The sequence below is a fragment of the Argopecten irradians genome, chromosome 8 (genome assembly GCF_041381155.1).
Source record: "Argopecten irradians isolate NY chromosome 8, Ai_NY, whole genome shotgun sequence".
NCBI classification, from domain to species: domain Eukaryota; kingdom Metazoa; phylum Mollusca; class Bivalvia; order Pectinida; family Pectinidae; genus Argopecten; species Argopecten irradians.
In genome coordinates this window covers 19182744-19202175 of record NC_091141.1, presented here as the reverse complement: position 1 = coordinate 19202175, position 19432 = coordinate 19182744, and the positions used below count along the sequence as shown (strand labels likewise).

Genomic DNA, 19432 nt, shown 5'->3' with positions numbered 1-19432 from the left:
TGCCAAACAGGTAAACTACCTCGCCCTGTGATATTGTTTCTCTGTCTTTGATGCTACCAAACAGGTAAACTACCTCGCTCTGTGATATTGTTTCTGTGTCTTTGATGCTACCAAACAGGTAAACTACCTCGCTCTGTGATATTGTTTCTCTGTCTTTGATGCTTCCAAACAGGTAACCTACCTCGCCCTGTGATATTGTTTCTCTGTCTTTGATGCTACCAAACAGGTAAACTACCTCGCCCTGTGATATTGTTTCTGTGTCTTTGATGCTGCCAAACAGGTAAACTACCTCGCCCTGTGATATTGTTTCTCTGTCTTTGATGCTGCCAAACAGGTAACCTACCTCGCCCTGTGATATTGTTTCTTTGTCTTTGATGCTGCCAAACAGGTAAACAACCTCGCCCTGTGATATTGTTTCTCTGTCTTTGATGCTGCCAAACAGGTAACCTACCTCGCCCTGTGATATTGTTTGTTTGTCTTTGATGCTGCCAAACAGGTAAACAACCTCGCCCTGTGATATTGTTTCTCTGTCTTTGATGCTGCCAAACAGGTAACCTACCTCGCCCTGTGATATTGTTTCTGTGTCTTTGATGCTGCCAAACAGGTAAACTACCTCGCCCTGTGATATTGTTTCTCTGTCTTTGATGCTGCCAAACAGGTAACCTACCTCGCCCTGTGATATTGTTTCTGTGTCTTTGATGCTAGCAGCATCAAAGCAAAGGCACAGTAAACAATATCACAGGGCGAACAGGTAACCTACCTCGCTCTGTGATATTGCTTCTGTGTCTTTGATGCTGCCAAACAGGTAACCTACCTCGCCCTGTGATATTGTTTCTGTGTCTTTGATGCTGCCAAACAGGTAAACTACCTCGCCCTGTGATATTGTTTCTGTGTCTTTGATGCTACCAAACAGGTAAACTACCTCGCCCTGTGATATTGTTTGTTTGTCTTTGATGCTGCCAAACAGGTAACCTACCTCCGCCCTGTGATATTGTTTGTTTGTCTTTGATGCTGCCAAACAGGTAAACTACCTCGCCCTGTGATATTGTTTGTTTGTCTTTGATGCTGCCAAACAGGTAACCTACCTCGCCCTGTGATATTGTTTCTGTCTTTGATGCTGCCAAACAGGTAACCTACCTCGCCCTGTGATATTGTTTGTTTGTCTTTGATGCTGCCAAACAGGTAAACCTACCTCGCCCTGTGATATTGTTTGTTTGTCTTTGATGCTGCCAAACAGGTAAACTACCTCGCCCTGTGATATTGTTTGTTTGTCTTTGATGCTGCCAAACAGGTAAACTACCTCGCCCTGTGATATTGTTTGTTTGTCTTTGATGCTGCCAAACAGGTAACCTACCTCGCCCTGTGATATTGTTTGTTTGTCTTTGATGCTGCCAAACAGGTAAACTACCTCGCCCTGTGATATTGTTTGTTTGTCTTTGATGCTGCCAAACAGGTAACCTACCTCGCCCTGTGATATTGTTTGTTTGTCTTTGATGCTGCCAAACAGGTAAACTACCTCGCCCTGTGATATTGTTTGTTTGTCTTTGATGCTGCCAAACAGGTAACCTACCTCGCCCTGTGATATTGTTTGTTTGTCTTTGATGCTGCCAAACAGGTAAACTACCTCGCCCTGTGATATTGTTTTGTTTGTCTTTGATGCTGCCAAACAGGTAAACTACCTCGCCCTGTGATATTGTTTCTGTGTCTTTGATGCTGCCAAACAGGTAAACTACCTCGCCCTGTGATATTGTTTCTGTGTCTTTGATGCTACCAAACAGGTAAACTACCTCGCCTTGTGATATTGTTTCTGTGTCTTTGATGCTACCAAACAGGTAAACTACCTCGCCCTGTGATATTGTTTCTGTGTCTTTGATGCTACCAAACAGGTAAACTACCTCGCCCTGTGATATTGTTTCTGTGTCTTTGATGCTACCAAACAGGTAAACTACCTCGCCCTGTGATATTGTTTTGTGTCTTTGATGCTACCAAACAGGTAAACTACCTCGCCCTGTGATATTGTTTTGTGTCTTTGATGCTACCAAACAGGTAAACTACCTCGCCCTGTGATATTGTTTCTGTGTCTTTGATGCTACCAAACAGGTAAACTACCTCGCCCTGTGATATTGTTTCTGTGTCTTTGATGCTACCAAACAGGTAAACAACCTCGCCCTGTGATATTGTTTTGTGTCTTTGATGCTACCAAACAGGTAAACTACCTCGCTCTGTGATATTGTTTCTGTGTCTTTGATGCTACCAAACAGGTAAACAACCTCGCCCTGTGATATTGTTTTGTGTCTTTGATGCTACCAAACAGGTAAACTAACCTCGCCCTGTGATATTGTTTCTGTGTCTTTGATGCTACCAAACAGGTAAACAACCTCGCCCTGTGATATTGTTTCTGTGTCTTTGATGCTACCAAACAGTAAACTACCTCGCCCTGTGATATTGTTTCTGTGTCTTTTGATGCTACCAAACAGGTAAACAACCTCGCCCTGTGATATTGTTTTCTGTGTCTTTGATGCTACCAAACAGGTAAACCTACCTCGCCCTGTGATATTGTTTCTGTGTCTTTGATGCTACCAAACAGGTAAACTACCTCGCCCTGTGATATTGTTTTCTGTGTCTTTGATGCTACCAAACACGTAAACAACCTCGCTCTGTGATATTGTTTTCTGTGTCTTTGATGCTACCAAACAGGTAAACTACCTCGCCCTGTGATATTGTTTCTGTGTCTTTGATGCTACCAAACAGGTAAACAACACCTCCTCGCCCTGTGATATTGTTTCTGTGTCTTTGATGCTGCCAAACAGGTAAACTACCTCGCCCTGTGATATTGTTTCTGTGTCTTTTATGCTACCAAACAGGTAAACTACCTCGCCCTGTGATATTGTTTCTGTGTCTTTGATGCTACCAAACAGGTAAACAACCTCGCCCTGTGATATTGTTTCTGTGTCTTTGATGCTGCCAAACAGGTAAACTACCTCGCCCTGTGATATTGTTTCTGTGTCTTTGATGCTACCAAACAGGTAAACTACCTCGCCCTGTGATATTGTTTCTGTGTCTTTGATGCTACCAAACAGGTAAACTACCTCGCCTGTGATATTGTTTCTGTGTCTTTGATGCTGCCAAACAGGTAAACTACCTCGCCCTGTGATATTGTTTCTGTCTTTGATGCTACCAAACAGGTAAACAACCTCGCCCTGTGATATTGTTTCTGTGTCTTTGATGCTACCAAACAGGTAAACTACCTCGCCCTGTGATATTGTTTCTGTGTCTTTGATGCTGCCAAACAGGTAAACTACCTCGCCCTGTGATATTGTTTCTGTGTCTTTGATGCTACCAAACAGGTAAACTACCTCGCCCTGTGATATTGTTTCTGTGTCTTTGATGCTACCAAACAGGTAAACTACCTCGCCCTGTGATATTGTTTCTGTGTCTTTGATGCTGCCAAACAGGTAAACTACCTCGCCCTGTGATATTGTTTCTGTGTCTTTGATGCTGCCAAACAGGTAAACTACCTCGCCCTGTGATATTGTTTCTGTGTCTTTGATGCTGCCAAACAGGTAAACTACCTCGCCCTGTGATATTGTTTCTGTGTCTTTGATGCTGCCAAACAGGTAAACTACCTCGCCCTGTGATATTGTTTCTGTGTCTTTGATGCTGCCAAACAGGTAAACTACCTCGCCCTGTGATATTGTTTCTGTCTTTGATGCTGCCAAACAGGTAAACTACCTCGCCCTGTGATATTGTTTCTGTGTCTTTGATGCTACCAAACAGGTAACCTACCTCGCCCTGTGATATTGTTTCTGTGTCTTTGATGCTGCCAAACAGGTAAACTACCTCGCCCTGTGATATTGTTTCTGTGTCTTTGATGCTGCCAAACAGGTAAACTACCTCGCCCTGTGATATTGTTTCTGTGTCTTTGATGCTACCAAACAGGTAAACTACCTCGCCCTTTGATGCTACCAAACAGTGATACCTCGCCCTGTGATATTGTTTGTCTTTGATGCTGCCAAACAGGTAAACTACCTCGCCCTGTGATATTGTTTCTGTGTCTTTGATGCTGCCAAACAGGTAAACTACCTCGCCCTGTGATATTGTTTCTGTGTCTTTGATGCTACCAAACAGGTAACCTACCTCGCCCTGTGATATTGTTTCTCTGTCTTTGATGCTACCAAACAGGTAAACTACCTCGCCCTGTGATATTGTTTGTTTGTCTTTGATGCTGCCAAACAGGTAAACCTACCTCGCCCTGTGATATTGATTGTTTGTCTTTGATGCTGCCAAACAGGTAAACTACCTCCGCCCTGTGATATTGTTTGTCTGTGTCTTTTGATGCTGCCAAACAGGTAACCTACCTCGCCCTGTGATATTGTTTCTGTGTCTTTGATGCTGCCAAACAGGTAAACTACCTCGCCCTGTGATATTGTTTGTGTTGTCTTTGATGCTGCCAAACAGGTAAACCTACCCTCGCCCTGTGATATTGTTTGTTTTTGTCTATTGATGGCTGCCAAAACCAATGTTTGTTTCTTTCTTTGGAGGTAAAACTACCTCGCCCTGTGATATTGTTTGTTTGTCTTTGATGCTGCCAAACAGGTAAACTACCTCGCCCTGTGATATTGTTTTGTTTGTCTTTGATGCTGCCAAACAGGTAACCTACCTCGCCCTGTGATTATTGTTTTGTTTTGTCTTTGATGCTGCCAAACAGGTAAACTACCTCGCCCTGTGATATTGTTTGTTTGTCTTTGATGCTGCCAAACAGGTAAACTACCTCGCCCTGTGATATTGTTTGTTTGTCTTTGATGCTGCCAAACAGGTAAACTACCTCGCCCTGTGATATTGTTTGTTTGTCTTTGATGCTGCCAAACAGGTAACCTACCTCGCCCTGTGATATTGTTTGTTTGTCTTTGATGCTGCCAAACAGGTAAACCTACCCTCGCCCAGTGATTATTGTTTTCTAGTGTCTTTGATGCTGCCAAACAGGTAAACTACCTCGCTCTGTGATATTGTTTCTCTGTCTTTTGATGCTACCAAACAGGTAAACCAACCTCGCCTTGTGATATTGTTTTGTGTCTTTGATGCTACCAAACAGGTAAACCTAACCTCGCCCTGTGATATTGTTTCTGTGTCTTTGATGCTACCAAACAGGTAAACTACCTCGCCCTGTGAATTGTTTTTGTGTGTCTTTGATGCTACCAAACAGGTAAAACTACCTCGCCCTGTGATATTGTTTCTGTGTCTTTGATGCTACCAAACAGGTAAACTACCTCGCCCTGTGATATTGTTTTTGTGTCTTTGATGCTACCAAACAGGTAAACAACCTCGCCCTGTGATATTGTTTTGTGTCTTTGATGCTACCAAACAGGTAAACTACCTCGCCCTGTGATACTACTCGCCCTGTGATATTGTTTCTGTGTCTTTGATGCTACCAAACAGGTAAACTACCTCGCCCTGTGATATTGTTTCTGTGTCTTTGATGCTACCAAACAGGTAACCATACCTCGCCCTGTGATATTTTGTTTAGTTTGTCTTTGATGCTGCCAAACAGGTAACCTAACCTCGCCCTGTGATATTGTTTTGTTTGTCTTTGATTTGATGCTGCCAAACAGGTTGAAACTACCTCGCCCTGTGATATTGTTTGTTTCTGTGTCTTTGATTGCTACCAAACAGGTAAACTACCTCGCCCTGTGATATTGTTTCTGTGTCTTTGATGCTACCAAACAGGTAACCTACCTCGCCCTGTGATGATTGCTTCTGTGTCTTTTTTGATGCTACCAAACAGGTAAACTACCTACCTCGCCCTGTGTGATATTGTTTTTGTGTCTGTTTGATGCTACCAAACAGGTAACCTACCTCGCCCTTGATATTGTTTGTTGTCTTTGATGCTACCAAACAGGTCTTTCGTGCCAAAAAGGTAAAGCTACCTCGCCCTGTGATATTGTTTGTGTCTTTGATGCTACCAAACAGGTAAACTACCTCGCCCTGTGATATTGATTTGTTTGTCTTGATGCTACCAAAACAGGTAAAACTACCTCTGTTTTATTAGTTTACTGTGTCTTTGATGCTACCAAACAGGTAAACTACCTCGCCCTGTGATATTGTTTCTGTGTCTTTGATGCTACCAAACAGGTAAACTACCTCGCCCTGTGATATTGTTTCTGTGTCTTTGATGCTACCAAACAGGTAAACTACCTCGCCCTGTGATATTGTTTTGTGTCTTTGATGCTACCAAACAGGTAAACTACCTCGCCCTGTGATATTGTTTTGTGTCTTTGATGCTACCAAACAGGTAAACTACCTCGCCCTGTGATATTGTTTCTGTGTCTTTGATGCTACCAAACAGGTAAACTACCTCGCCCTGTGATATTGTTTCTGTGTCTTTGATGCTACCAAACAGGTAAACTACCTCGCCCTGTGATATTGTTTCTGTGTCTTTGATGCTGCCAAACAGGTAAACTACCTCGCCCTGTGATATTGTTTTGTGTCTTTTATGCTGCCAACCGTAAACTACCTCGCCCTTTGATATGTTTTTCTGTGTCTTTTTAATGCTACCAAAACAGGTAAACTACTCGCCCTGTGATATTGTTTGTGTGTGTCTTTGCATGCTGCCAAACAGGTAAACTACCTCGCCCTGTGATATTGTTTGTGTGTCTTTGATGCTGCCAAACAGGTAAACTACCTCGCCCTGTGATATTGTTTCTGTGTCTTTGATGCTGCCAAACAGGTAAACTACCTCGCCCTGTGATATTGTTTCTGTGTCTTTGATGCTACCAAACAGGTAAACTACCTCGCCCTGTGATATTGTTTCTGTGTCTTTGATGCTACCAAACAGGTAAACTACCTCGCCCTGTGATATTGTTTCTGTGTCTTTGATGCTGCCAAACAGGTAACTTACCTCGCCAGTTGTGTGATATTGTTTCTGTGTCTTTTATGCTGCCAAACAGGTAAACTACCTCGCCCTGTGATATTGTTTCTGTGTCTTTGATGCTACCAAACAGGTAAACTACCTCGCCCTGTGATATTGTTTCTGTGTCTTTGATGCTGCCAAACAGGTAAACTACCTCGCCCTGTGATATTGTTTCTGTCTTTGATGCTACCAAACAGGTAAACTACCTCGCCCTGTGATATTGTTTCTGTGTCTTTGATGCTGCCAAACAGGTAAACTACCTCGCCCTGTGATATTGTTTCTGTGTCTTTGATGCTGCCAAACAGGTAAACTACCTCGCCCTGTGATATTGTTTCTGTGTCTTTGATGCTACCAAACAGGTAAACTACCTCGCCCTGTGATATTGTTTTGTGTCTTTGATGCTACCAAACAGGTAAACTACCTCGCCCTGTGATATTGTTTCTGTGTCTTTGATGCTACCAAACAGGTAAACTACCTCGCCCTGTGATATTGTTTCTGTTTCTTTGATGCTGCCAAAACAGGTAAACTACACTCCCTCGCCCTGTGATATTGTTTTGTTTGTCTTTGATGCTACCAAACAAGGTAAACCTACCTCGCCCTGTGATATTGTTTTCTGTGTCTTTTGATGCTGCCAAACAGGTAAACTACCTCGCCCTGTGATATTGTTTCTGTTGTCTTTTGATGCTGCCAAACAGGTAACCTACCTCGCCCTGGTGATATTGTTTGTGTGTCTTTGATGCTACCAAACAGGTAAACTACCTCGCCCTGTGATATTGTTTCTGTGTCTTTGATGCTGCCAAACAGGTAAACTACCTCGCCCTGTGATATTGTTTCTTGTCTTTGATGCTACCAAACAGGTAAACATACCTCGCCCTGTGATATTGTTTTGTCTGTCTTTGATGCTGCCAAAACAGGTAAACCTACCTCGCCCTGTGATATTGTTTTCTGTGTCTTTGATGCTGCCAAACAGGTAAACTACCTCGCCCTGTGATATTGTTTCTGTGTCTTTGATGCTACCAAAACAGGTAAACTACCTCGCCCTGTGATATTGTTTGTATTGTCTTTGATGCTACCAAACAGGTAAACTACCTCGCCCTGTGATATTGTTTCTTTGTGTCTTTGATGCTAGCCAAACAGTGTAAACTACCTCGCCCTGTGATATTGTTTGTGTGTCTTTGATGCTACCAAACAGTGTAAACTACCTCGCCCTGTGATATTGTTTTGTGTGTCTTTGATGCTGCCAAACAGGTAAACTACCTCGCCCTGATGATATTGTTTCTGTGTCTTTGATGCTGCTACAAACAGGTAAACTACCTCGCCCTGTGATATTGTTTTCTGTGTCTTTGATGCTACCAAACAGGTAAACCTACCTCGCCCTCTGTGATATTGTTTCTGTGTCTTTGATGCTGCCCAAACAGGTAAACTACCTCGCCATGTGATATTGTTTCTGTTGTCTTTGATGCTACCAAACAGGTAAACACCTCGCACCTGTGAATATTGTTTCTGAGTGGTCCTTTGATGCTTAGCCAAACAGGTAAGACTACCTCGCCCTGTGATATTGTTTTCTGTGTCTTTGATGCTACCAAACAGGTAAACTACCTCGCCCTGTGATATTGTTTTTGATGCTGTGTCCTCGGCCCTGGTTATAGTTTTATGCTACCAAACAGGTAAACTAGCCTCGCCCTGTGATATTGTTTCTGTCCTTTGATGCTATCCAAACAGTTAAACAACTACCTCCGCCCTGTGATATTGTTTCTGTCCTTTGATGCTGCCAAACAGGTAAACTACTACCCTCGCCCTGTGATATTGTTTTTTGTCTCTTTGATGCTGCCAAACAGGTAAACTACCTCGCCCTGTGATATTGTTTCTGTGTGTCTTTGATGCTACCAAACAGGTAAACTACCTCGCCCTGTGATATTGTTTCTGTGTCTTTGATGCTACCAAACAGGTAAACTACCTCGCCCTGTGATATTGTTTCTGTGTCTTTGATGCTACCAAACAGGTAAACTACTCTCGCCCTGTGGATATTGTTTCTGTGTCTTTGATGCTGCCAAACAGGTAAACTACCTCGCCCTGTGATATTGTTTCTGTGTCTTTGATGCTACCAAACAGGTAAACTACCTCGCCCTGTGATATTGTTTCTGTGTCTTTTATGCTACCAAACAGGTAAACTACCTCGCCCTGTGATATTGTTTCTGTGTCTGTCTTTGATGCTGCCAAACAGGTAACCTACCTCGCCCTGTGATATTGTTTCTGTGTCTTTGATGCTACCAAACAGGTAAACTACCTCGCCCTGTGATATTGTTTCTGTGTCTTTGATGCTACCAAACAGGTAAACTACCTCGCCCTGTGATATTGTTTCTGTGTCTTTGATGCTACCAAACAGGTAAACTACCTCGCCCTGTGATATTTCTGTTTCTGTGTCTTTGATGCTACCAAACAGTAAACTACCTCGCCCTGTGATATTGTTTGTTGTGTCTTTGATGCTACCAAAACAGGTAACCTACCTCGCCCTGTGATATTGTTTTCTGTCTTTGATGCTGCCAAACAGGTAAACTAAACTCGCCCTGTGATTTGTTTCTGTGTCTTTTGATGCTGCCAAACAGGTAAACTACCTCGCCCTGTGATATTGTTTGTGTGTCTTTTGATGCTGCCAAACAGGTAAAACTACCTCGCCCTGTGAATATTGTTTGTTGACTGTGTCTTTGATGCTGCCAAACAGGTAAAACTACCTCGCCCTGTGATATTGTTTCTTTGTCTTTGATGCTGCCAAACAGGTAAACTACCTCGCCCTGTGATATTGTTTTTGTCTTTGATGCTGCCAAACATTAAACTACCTCGCCCTGTGATATTGTTTTCTGTCTTTGATGCTGCCAAAACAGGTAAACCTACCTCGCCCTGTGATATTGTTTTTCTGTTGTCTTTGATGCTGCCAAACATGGTTAACTAACTCGCCCTGTGATATTGTTTGTGTTTCGTCTTTGATGCTGCCAAACAGAAACAGTAACCTACCTCGCCTGAATGTGCTGCCAATTGTTTGTTCATGTCTTTGATGCTAGCCAAACAGAGTAAACTTAACCTCGCCCTGTGATATTGTTTGTTTGTCTTTGATGCTGCCAAAAAACAGGTAAACCTACCTCGCCCTGTGATATTGTTTCTGTGGTCTTTGATGCTATGCCAGAACAGGTAAACTACCTCGCCCTGTGATATTGTTTTCTTCTGTCTTTGATGCTGCCAAACAGGTAACACATACCTCTGCCCTGTGATATTGTTTCTGTGTCTTTGATGCTACCAAACAGGTAAACTACCTCGCCCTGTGATATTGTTATCTGTGTCTTTGATGCATACCAAACAGGTAAACTACCTCGCCCTGTGATATTGTTTCTTCTGTTCTGTGTCTTTGATGCTACCAAACAGGTAAACTACCTCGCCCTATGTGATATTGGTTCTACTTGTCGCTTTGATGCCTGCTACCAAACAGGTAAACTACCTCGCCCTGTGATATTGTTTCTGTCTTTGGATGCTTATATTGCCCTGTGTATTGATTCTTGTTTCTGGTGTCTTTGATGCTACCAAACAGGTAGGTATCACCTACCGCATCCTGTGATATTGATTCTCTGTCTTTGATGCTACCCAAACAGGTAACCTACCTAGCCCTGTGATATTGTTTCTGTGTCTTTGATGCTACCAAACAGGTAAACTACCTCGCCCTGTGATATTGTTTCTGTGTCTTTGATGCTACCAAACAGGTAACTACTACCTCGCCCTGTGGTGTATTGTTTCTGTGTCTTTGATGCTGTCCCAAAACAGGTAACTGTGTCTTTACTACCTCGCCCTGTGATATTTTTTTTTCTTTGGATGCTGTGTCCTTTGATGCTGCCAAAACAGTAAACTACCTCGCCCTGTGATAATTGTTTCTCTGTCTTTGATGCTACCAAACAGGTAAACTACCTCGCCCTGTGATATTGTTTCTGTGTCCTTTGATGCTGCCAAACAGGTAAACTACCTCGCCCTGTGATATTGTTTCTGTGTCTTTTATGCTGCCAAACAGGTAAACTACCTCGCCCTGTGATATTGTTTCTGTGTCTTTGATGCTTGCCAAACAGCTACCTCGCCCTGTGATCAATTGTTTCTGTCTTTTGATGCTGCCAAACAGGGTAAACTACCTCGCCCTGTGATTATATGTTTTTCTCTGTCTTTGATGCAACCCAAACAGGTAAACTAACCTCGCCCTGTGTTATTGTTTCTGTTCTTCTGATGCTGGCCAAACAGTAACACCTACCTCGCCCTGTGATATTGTTTTTTGTTTGTCTTTGATGCTACCAAACAGGTAACCTACCTCGCCCTGTGATATTTGTTTGTTTCTGTCTTTGATGCTGGTAAGCCAACCTCGCCAAACAGGTAAACTAAACCTCGCCCTGTTGATATTGTTTGTTTGTCTTTGATGCTACCTCCCAAACAAGGTAAACAGGTATATGTTTCTACCCAAACAGGTAAACCCTCGCCCTGTGATATTGTTTATCTATATCTTTGATTGCTGCCAAAAAGGTAAACTACCTCGCACTGTGATATTGTTTCTCCTATCTTTGTGATGCTTCCAAACAGCGTAAAAATTAACTCGCACTGTGATATATGTTTTCTGTCTTCTGATCTTGATGCTACCAAACAGGTAAACTACCTCGACATGTGATATTGTTTGTTTGTTTGTCTTTGATGCTGCCCCAAACTAGGTAAACTAACCTCCTCGCACTGTGTTATTGTTTCTGTCGTTGATGCTAGCCAAACAGGTAACATACCTCGCCCTGTGATATTGTTTCTGTGTCTTTGATGCTGCCCAATACAGGTAACCTACCTCGCCTCTGTGATTATCTGTTATCTGTATTTGATGCTGCAAACTGAGTGTAAACTACTACCTTCGCCCTGTGATATTGTTTTCTGTGTCTTTGATGCTACCAAACAGGTACCTACCTCGCCCTGTGATATTGTTTCTGTGTCTTTGATGCTACCCAAACAGGTAAACACTACCTCGCCCTGTGATATTGTATCTCTGTCTTTGATGCTGCCAAAAAGTAAACTACAACCTCGCCCTGTGATATTGTTCTCTGTCTTTGATGCTACCAAACAGGTAAACTACCTCGCCCTGTGATATTGTTTCTTCTGTGTCTTTGATGCACCAAACAGGTAAACTACCTCGCTGCCCTGTGATATTGTTTCTGTGTCTTTTGATGCTACCAAACAGGTAAACAAGTAACAACCTCGCTCTGTGATATTGTGTTTCTGTGTCCTTGATGCTGCCAAACAGGTAACCTACCTCGCCCTGTGTGATATTGTTTCTCTGTCCTTTGATGCTACCAAACAGGTAAAGCTACCTCGCCTGGTGATATTGTTTCTCTGTCCTTTGATGCTTACCAAAAAGGTTAACCTACCTCGCGCAATGTGATATTGTTTAGTTTGTCTTTGATGCTGCCAAAACAGGTAAATCTACCACTTCGCCCTGTGGGATATTGTTTCTGTAGTCTTTGATGCTACCAAACAGGTAAAACAACCTGCCCTGTTATATTGTTTCTGTGTCTTTGATGCTACCAAAACAGGTAAATACCTAGCCCTGTGATATTGTTTCTGTGTCTTTGATGCTGCCAAACAGGTAAACTACCTCGCCCTGTGTGATATTGTTTCTGTGTCTTTGATGCTACCAAACAGGTAAACTACCCGTCGCCCTGTGATATTGTTTCTGGTGTCTTTTGATGCTGCCAAACAGGTAAACTACCTCGCCCTGTGATATTGTTTCTGTGTCTTTGATGCTACCAAACAGGTAAACTACCTCGCTCCCTGTGATATTGTTTCTGTGTCTTTGATGCTACCAAACAGGTAACCTACCTCGCCCTGTGATATTGTTTGTTCTGTGGTCTTTGATGCTACCAAACAGGTAACCTACCTCGCCCTGTGATATTGTTTTCTGTGTCTTTGGATGCTACCAAACAGGTAAACTAACCTCGCCCTGTGATATTGTTTCTGTGTCTTTGATGCTGCCAAACAGGTAAACTACCTCGCCCTGTGATATTGTTTCTGTGTCTTTGATGCTACCAAACAGGTAAACCCCCTCGCCTGTGATATTTGTTTCTGTCTTTTGATGCTGCCAAACAGGTAAAGCTACCTCGCCCTGTGATATTGTTTCTGTGTCTTTGATGCTACCAAACAGGTAAACTACCTCGCCCTGTGATATTGTTTCTCTGTCTTTGATGCTACCAAACAGGTAAACACTACCTCCTCGCCCTGTGATATTGTTTCTCTGTCTTTGATGCTACCAAACAGTAAACTACCTCGCCCTGTGATATTGTTTCTGTGTCTTTGATGCTACCAAACAGGTAAACTACCTCGCCCTGTGATATTGTTTCTCTGTCTTTGATGCTGCCAAACAGATAAGCTGCCTCACCCTGTGATATTGTACAACAGAACATGTCAGGATTTGGCAGTTGTCATTCTCGATGTTCCACGGCTCACTTTTACACTTCGAATAACGGCACATTGTAGTTGACTTTGTTGCTTTAAAGTTGTTCGTCGCTCTCTGTATTCTTGAAATTATGTTTTCGCTGGCTTGTCACTGGTCAGTTATTTTTCTCGTGAACTGCCTTTTGTTTACCATGAGATTGTCTAGATATAGATATTACGATAGTGATAGTAACCCCTGGGATATCGAGGGAGGGCAAACGTACAGAATCCTTAGATCTAATTGCCATTCCTGAAGAAAAATACAAAATAACCTGTTTTTACATCTTACACATCGTTTCTGAAACACGCTGATGATTTGAATATACCAATCATGAAAAGGCCTGTACAGTATTTTACTATTGTAGGTACCTGATCCCCACGGGAGCGGCCGGTCCGTGTATGATGTATGGCGAGGAGAGGAGGAGATACCAAGGTAACAACATACTTAGCTAGACTTTAAAGTAAACATAATTTACTTCTACATCGATATTGGCGTATTTTTGTTAATAACAATTTACACGAATAAATGCTAGACATAACAATTAATTTGGATCAAGGTCAATATAACAAATTATATTTGCATCTATTTCTGTATTGTTTTCAGTTTGTTATTGTATTTCTTTACTTGTGACCTTTGGGCATTCAGTATAAAAAAAAAGTTCGCGCGCTTGATGACATCAGTTGAGCCATTAATTTCATGTTAAATCTTAAGAAACCTCTGGACACATTATACGCATCGTACATGACTTATATGTCTGATGATTTATCTTCACAGAACTGCCAAGATCGGGTCCGGGAGTGACCATACTCCGTTTGTAGCTAATGCCGGAGTTCCCTCCCTTTATCCTAAATACGTTAAAACTGTGAGTACATTAAATGAGTTCATCGTTACTCTCTTTACATCAAAACAACAAGAAAATAACTTGTACCACACAAATGATACTCTGTATCAGTCATCTGACCCGAAGGGACCTATAGTTCTGTCCGTTGTCGTCAGCCGTCTCATTCAAACGAATTCTTGTCACTAACCGAAAGGCGTATTTGTCGTCGAGGTCTATTATTCAAAAGCGGTCGTCGCTTCTCTGACCCATCACAGTAAGCATGCTGGGATGAAGAGCTACCTTTTTTGTTCAAATGATTGACCCTGGCCTTCACTCAGGGTCATAGGGGTCAAATAGGCTGAAATCTTTTAACAACTTCTTGTCGGTAACTAATAAGGTCTAGATATTGAGCCTGTAACATGCTAGGATAAAGGCCTACCAAGATTGTTGATTGGTTTTGACCGTTATTCAAGGTCAGAAGGGTCAAATAGGCTAAATTCATTAAATGCTTCTTTTCATAATAATAAATAGGCCTAAAGACCCGATATAAGGTCAGCAGCATGCTAGGATGAAGGGCCTGTATCATACTAGGATGAAGGGCTGACAATTTTGTTCAAGTGAATTACCTTGATCTACTTTTAAGGTAAATTATAGGAAACTTACAGCTTTAACTAAGGAGTAACTTGTATTGTCTTAATTGTTACCACTTCTGTATACTGTTGCTATGTTGTTTTGTTGTGCCAATAGTCAGACGTTTAACCTCCTAGAAGCATACATACATCGTCATCTCAACAAATCAATCAACATCCCGTGTTCCTTGTTTAAAAAATGGGTTTTTTTTTTCCCTCTGTGATGTTAAACCATTTATGATTGTTACAGAAACAACATTGTGGTTGATTTTTATCCCCCCCCCCCCCCCCCCCCCACCGCCCTGAATAAAACCAAACCAAATGATGTATTGTGGGATCAATTTGGTTTTGATATATTGGCTTTAAAAGTAATATTTTCAAGTCCGGCGTTTATATTTAATAAACAGCCAATTTCAATCAGAACAAGTCTCTGCTTTGTCTTGCATGCATTTGGTTCAACAAGCTCGCCCTTACGACGGTCATGTATAAATCATGTTATCATCATGTTCGTTAGACCGATTGGCCGAGGAGCTGGGCACCACTGTATCACACCAGATACGAAACTACGGTAAGTTTTGCCACTCTGATGATGATGACAGATCCCGGATAATAAATGTTTGCTAGCGCCGTGGCGGGAATGGTTGCGGAAACGGGCAGACAACTCTCAGATTCACTCGTCCTTCGCAGAGATTGCCGCTGGGAGTGAGAGACTACGCCGATGACTTGCGGCAGTCAGTCATCGCCTTGAACAATTCCGTATTTGGAATTGTCGAATACAAATATATCGGTAAGTTTTGCCGAAACAATCATATGGTGGCATATTTCAGCTAATTACGGAACATCTTAAACAGGTAAGGGGATTTTATTTCAGAGAAAAATAAGCTTATCAATGCAAAATTATTTTGATTACAAGGTATATGCTCCAACCGGCCGGACAGATTCATAAGTGATATTCATATATTATACAATAATTCTAGTTAACACAAAATATATAAAATAATTTATTTTGCCTTTGGTGCATGCGCAATCAGTACATCATTCCGTATAGGAGATACAATTAATTATTTTCGATATTTTAAGCTTGAAGTAAAATTAGAAGCTCAAACTTTTCAACATGGTAATGGTTGTAAAGGAAGTAACTTTTGTAACTGAAGAAAAATATTAAATCGTTTGCTGCTTTTTTGATAGTGAAAGAAATACTATTTGTCAGCGGTGGATCATCTTTAAAGTAGATTTAATTTGAAATAAGAGTAAATCAGTGAAATCATCGTCACATTAATTACAAATGACCATTTTAATATACCAACCGTTTAGGTCAGAGATAATGTTGTATTTACAGATGGTGTGATACAGGGCTCCGAAGCCCTTAGGGAGGCTGTTGATGGGTTTGAGAACGACACCGAGAGCTTGGACAGGAAAAAGTAGGTTAATATGCAAAAAGTTAAATTCTCAAAACCTAATCATAAAATCCTTATCGAACAATCGCGATTTTCTGAAAAGAGTTATCGTTCGTGAGGTCATCATTACTTGTAATACTCCTTTTTGGATCGATCTATAATTTCATGCGATATGGTTTTCATTATTTTTTTTAATACAAAACTCTACATGAATCAAATGATTACGTCAAAGACTGTACAAGTATTACATCTTGTATCCTGTACGTTTATTTCTATTTTTTATTTTTTATTATATATTTTATTCATTTACCTAGGACCTACATAATCGCAACTTTTGTTGTGTTTTAATTGAGTGTGGTTTGGCACGAAGTATTTCATATACCTCATCACACGAGAGAGTTCGTCTGTGTCCGTCTGTTGTATTGGTGGTTGGGTCCAGCAGACCTTAATTGTGACTTAATATATACTGTTGTGACGTCACAACACGACAGGTTTATTACTGTCGCCATTACCGTATGCAAATGACATTGACATATAGTCTAAATATATACATGTTGGTATTGAATGGCGGTGGGAAATAGCTGTTTTGTAGAAAGTGTGCGGTATCTGACCTACTGACCTTTTTCTGAGAGGCTTTTACATGATAAAAATGCAGTTCCATTGTAAATGATATGCGTTTGACATATAATTACGACTCTTAAAAGTTTGTGTGCTCATACTTTTTTCAGCCCTGTAGCGGTCCGGATCCTAAACGACAAAATGATGGCTTTAGAAAGAGCCTTTCTCGACATCAATGGAGTCCCAAATCGTCCATATTACAAGTGAGTGTGGTGTTGCTGTTACTTTTAGTTGTATGTTTAAGTCATTTTTTTCATTTAAAGACCGTTGGGTGCGATATAGAGACTAATTCACATTGTGGTTACATGTACCAACTAATGACGACTTGCCTCTTAACTGAGTCTGATTACACATCCATAGCAGTACAGACCGATCCATTGCTCAGTCACGTCATTATGGACCTTCTGTACATTGTATATCAATAAAGTTTACAATAATAGGGCGATTATGTGTATGTATGTATTAAATATGTATGAGGTGGGATTCTTTCATGTCAAGGTTCGAGACACAACTAATTATCATCTATTCTTAAGGTCAAATAATACACCAACAAACAAACTAGCCGGTTTTGTTTGGATTAATTAAGTTCAATAGAATCTTTTTCTCATCTCGTCGGTTTTCAGCTATCTGTATTGATTGTCTATCCGCTGAAAATGAATAGGAAAGCAAATGAATAATTTAGACTCGCTATAACACAGCCTAATAGGAATTAATAGCTTATTTAATGATAATGGCAGCAAGCTTTGAGTACAACACAACATCAATAATTAACGATATCCAATGACGGAGTTTACTAAACATTTCTGACAAAACTATCGTACATTGACTTGATATAACGATCAACATAAAGGGAAACTTAATATAAACCCAAATAATTAAAAAACAATGGGATATCTATGCCACGTGATCTACTTCCAACTGACGGGATATCTGTATACCACGTGATCTACTTCTAACTGACGAGATATCTGTTTACCACGTGATATACTTCCAACTGACGGTATATCTGTATACCACGTGATCTACTTCCAACTGACGGGATATCTGTATACCACGTGATCTACTTTCAATTGACGGGATATCTCTATAACACGTGATCTACTTCAAAATGACAGGATATCTGTATACCACGTGATCTAATTCCAACTGACGGGATATCTATATACCACGTGATCTTCTTCCAATTGACGGGATATCTGTATACCACGTGATCTACTTCCAACTGACGGGATATCTGTATACCACGTGATCTACTTCCAACTGACGGGATATCTGTATACCACGTGATCTACTTCCAACTGACGGGATATCTGTATACCACGTGATCTACTTCAAAATGACAGGATATCTGTATACCACTTGATCTACTTCCAACTGACGGGATATCTGTATACCACGTGATCAACTTTCAACTGACGGGGTATCTGTATGCCATGTGATTCACCGATTATAGCTCACACTGACGGGATATATGTATACTACCCATCAATAATATATATAACGTGGTATCCAGATATCCCGTAGGTGGAAGATATATCACGTGGTATACAGATATCCCGTCAATGGGAAAAATATCACGTGATATACAGATATCACGTCAATGGAAGATATATCATGTGATATACATATATCCGCTCTTTGGGAGATATATCACGTGGTATACAGATATCCCGTCAGTGGGAGATATATCACGTTTTATCGTACCTCGGACAGAAATGTCCCCAAATGATTGGCGGAGAGCCGTCACGTGGTGACCCCCTAATACTTTATAGGGGGTCCCCCCTAATACTTTATAGGGGGTCAGTAAATTTTATTATGGTGCAATATGGCGGCTGTCGCTCTCGCTTCAAAATTTTAACACATTCTCTTCAACTAAATATACCATTTCTTTATCGTAAAAATATATTTTACTTATTATTTGTTATGTAAAATTCATTTAAAATCGTTTTAATACTTCAAGTTAAATGAAACGCATTTTTTAAATACGAGTTGCTTCCCCTACGCCAGTTTGAAAGTTGATGACGCGGTGAAAGTCAAACGTAAGAATTCAAGCGTTTTCTTGACTTTGACCATAAACAAATGGAGGGGTTCGTATCTTTAGATCTATCAGTCCTCACTCTACAGCTATTTTATCGGCATTACTTTAAGTGATTAACTCAGCGAGAATGCAGAGGTGATCATGAGTCTGCGCTATAATTTGTTTGTGATGCTTTCAATATACAACCATTCTGATGTCGCATTGAGGTAGGCCTATTGTGCACTAGGAATGTCGAATTATTGTTGATTTATGAATTACTCAGTATTGTTCTTCAGGTTCTTTATACAGTTATTTGCAGATTCTGGAAAGAAATACATACATGTAAATAAATACGTAGGCCTACTGTAGGCCAAATATTTAAAAATGCGGCGATTGTTGTATACTTCGCCAGCATGGTTCAGGTTTGATATCGGATTCTTGAGAAAACAAATAGGAAACAAAGATCTAATGAAACAAATGAATGGTCCTCGATGCGATAAATTCGTTATATAGTCAGTTACTGACCCCCTATAAAGGCATAGAGGGTCAGTAAG

At 41.1% G+C, this 19432-nt stretch overlaps 1 pseudogene; it reads left to right on the top strand.

Annotated features, from left to right (window-relative positions):
• The window catches only part of LOC138329593 (N-acetylated-alpha-linked acidic dipeptidase 2-like), a 35582-nt pseudogene that overhangs the window by 14460 nt on the left and 1690 nt on the right, over positions 1–19432 (top strand).